We start from the raw sequence: 3,395 nt of genomic DNA, 5'->3' as shown, positions 1-3,395 counted from the left end.
TGTAATGCTTATCCGTGCATATTTTTACATAAATGAGTGAGGAAAAATAACAAATTCGGAACAGGTACCTTCACGGAAAAATGATGAAAGTTAAATAAATTTAAAATACTGCTTCTTAAATATATGTAAAAATGTAAGGTGAAAGCAGAGGGCGAATTAAAAAAAAAAAAAAAAAAAGATGCGAAAGGAAGCAATATCTCAACGCGACCGCTTAGGATGAAAGCCCTTCAAATTATCCCCGTGTGCTCTGACGGATTTCTACGGCACTTGGCAAAAATTCTGTACTTTTCCAGATGAGAAAGAAAGAAAAAGCGCCTCTCTGCCTCCTCGCCTCTGCGAGCACCGTCTCATTCCGAAGGAGGCAGGCACGGAGGTTCCGGGCTGTCACTTTGCGAGGTGAGCGACTTTAAGCGATCACGGCGCTCTCGCTCCTCGCCCTTCTCCCCGCAGCCGGCGCGACGCTCCCGGCACAAAAGCCACCACCACGACCCGCTCCCCTTCCCGGCCGCCAGAAGATGGGGAAGGATGGGGACAAGGGAAGGGATGCCCGCGGCGGGGCTCACCATGCGAGATGCTGTGGAGCAAGGCGACGGCCAACATCCACATGCCCCCGCCGCTCCCCCGCTCCCCGCTCCGGGCTCGCCCTCGCCCGCCGCGCCCACGGCCGGGCCGGAGCTGGCAGGCAGCGCGCACCGGGTCCGGCCGCCGCCTGGCTCGGCTGGTGGCTGCTCGGAGCCTGCGGGGCCGCTCGTCCGCCCAGCGAGCGCTCAGCCCCGCCTGCAGCCCCGCGGCTCCGCCGACACTCGCCCGGCGCTCGGGCGGGGGAAGAGGCGGCCGGCGGCGGGGGCGGGGGGCGGGAGCGCGGCGGGGCCCAGGTGTGTCCTTGGCTCGGGGAGGCGCCCGCAGGGCGGCGGGGGCAGGGCCACAGGTGACAAAATCCTCCGGCGCGGCCACACCAGCATCCCCGGCGGCAGCAGCGGCGGCCGGACCCGAGCCGCGGCGAGCCGGCTCCTCGCACGCCTCCTCCTCCTCCTCCTCCTCCTCTTCTTCCTCCTGCTGCTGCTGCTACTGCTGCTGCTCCTCACACGGCTCCCCTCGGCCCGGCGGCAGGCGGGCGGGCAGGCGGGCACATCTTCTTCCCTTCCTTCCTTGCCTGCTTCTTGCCTCGCTCCGCTCCCCTCCTGGCTCGCTCTCCGGCAGCTCGGAGCGCACTGAGCCCGCTGCTCACCTCCCCTGCCTCCCGGCGCGGCGGAGGGACCAGCGCTAACCCCAGCCCTCCGCAGTCTTAAAGCACCACCAGGTCCGCACAGTGGAAAAACCCAAGACCAATAGAAGAAGGCAGCAGAATTTCCAGCCTCTCAATAGTTGGCTGAACTGCGGCCGTTTGGCATCAGCTGAGTTGTATATGACTAATGTGTTGACAAGTCGTGTGGGGGGACTGGAGGAGGGGGCCCTTCTAGAAGGTCACAGCCCAGACAGGCGAGTGCATCAAATAATTGACTGGGATTCTGTGCACCACTGAAGGAAAATACATACACACACACAGACACACATCTTGCAGTGCTTACACAGGTCCAGATACTATTTGGCCTTTCATCTGTGTCTCTTTCTGGTGAGACATTTTTTTCCTCCTATAGTGAAAGAGTAAATTACAGTCTCTCTAACTAAAAGCAATTTCTGCGCCTATTCTTTCTTCACATCTGTGATGTGAAGGTTGGTCTGAAAAGGAAAAGGAAAGAAAGAAAAAAAGGGGGAAAACATTAAATGAAGACAGCTAAAAAAAATCAATATTGTGAAATACAAAACAGCATTAGGGCAACTCTGGATTTAAGCTGAAAGATGAAAAGCAAACACAACAAAGCAATAAGGAATCTCAACCTGCAGAATCCCCAGTGTGTTACCAACAGGATGACTTCATGTTTGGGGGACGATATTTAAGAAAATGCTTTATAGCAGCAGCCATTGCCTTGCTGCCAACACCCTGCCTTGTGCACTGCAAGGAAATCCAGGAAAGGACGTCCCCCAGAAAGACATTGGGATGGACATCTGCAGGAAGCTCAGCAGCAGCAGAACTGGGCAGGGAAGGAGATCTGCCTGGAGATGTTTCTGAAGCCATGGAGGACAGATCAGAACACCCCCCTGAGGTGTTGTATAAGGCCCTACTTTCTAATTCTTGACAAAACCAAACAGTGAAAGCCATCAGGAATTTGGACTGGGCTATCAGCCAGGAGAGACTGAAGCCTTGAAGGGAAAGCAGGAGAGATGAGACCAATATTGGGCAGGGAATCATGGCTGCATTTAAAAAAAAAAGATGTGGGCAACCAGGGAAGCTCTTCAGGGGAAAATAGAATCTGATGCTGTAAAACAAAAATTAAAGAGAGAAGTGCAAATGTCTTGGCGAAGAATAAAAAAGAAAAAAAAAATAAAAGAAAGAAAAAGAGAAATTTGGTTTTATTTGGAGTGAAGTTCTGTTAAAAATAACAAAACTTTAATCTGTTTAGAAGAGAGCTGGTGACTAGCAGAAATGTTTAAGTATAGATTTGAGAGCATTTGGGAGAAGTTCATGACAGATTTGTTCAGGCAGCTCTTTCAGAATTGCTTTGTTTCCTCTTCTGAAGACCGAAACATGTTTAGGGCTTGAGAGATACAATGTTCTAGACATTCTACAATGACAGAATAAATAAACTTCCTTCCTCTACATTTATACCTCCTTTACTCATCTGCATAACTCTGGTAGCCCTTGGCAAATTTCAGCTTCCTGTAGAACTGTCTCAAACAAGCTTGTGTGTATTTCAGTTCATTTAAAACAACCACAGCAGCTGCAAAGTAAAAGAGTAAATCTTAAATTTATTCTTCAGTGGCACCAAAAGGCAAAGGGACCAACTTCCAGAGGATATTTAACATTTTTTAACAGAATCCAAACAACTAGGCAGCCTAATCCTTGGCCTGAGCTGGGTTTAAGGAGGGGAGGGACAAGGCAGGATGCAATTTTGCATGAAAGCAGGGTTCACTGGTCCTGCTGCTCAGGGAATGACTTGGCTGAAACATAAATTCAACAATCTGTCAAAGTGGAGAAGGAAGACCATATGATAACTTCCATGCAAAGTACGACATCAGTCAGGATGCTGCTTTTCAAGTCTGGAAAATCAAGCATGATCAGGCTTCAGCTACAATGAAGGCTACTCAAGGTCATGAAGGAGAATCCCCATTTATGTTTTTTTGCTATTTTTTGTTTGATTAAAATATAATGTCATAGATTAAGTGGCTTTAAATTACTTAGTTCTTCCTAAAACAAATTCAGCAATTTTCCATCAAAATATCTCAATTAAGTGTGCATATAACTATATCTTCTCTGAAAAAAAAAAAAAGCTTTTGAAGCTATTGATTTAATTTTA

Source organism: Serinus canaria, chromosome 1 (assembly GCF_022539315.1).
Source record: "Serinus canaria isolate serCan28SL12 chromosome 1, serCan2020, whole genome shotgun sequence".
Lineage (NCBI taxonomy): Eukaryota > Metazoa > Chordata > Aves > Passeriformes > Fringillidae > Serinus > Serinus canaria.
This window is presented reverse-complemented; position numbering follows the sequence as displayed.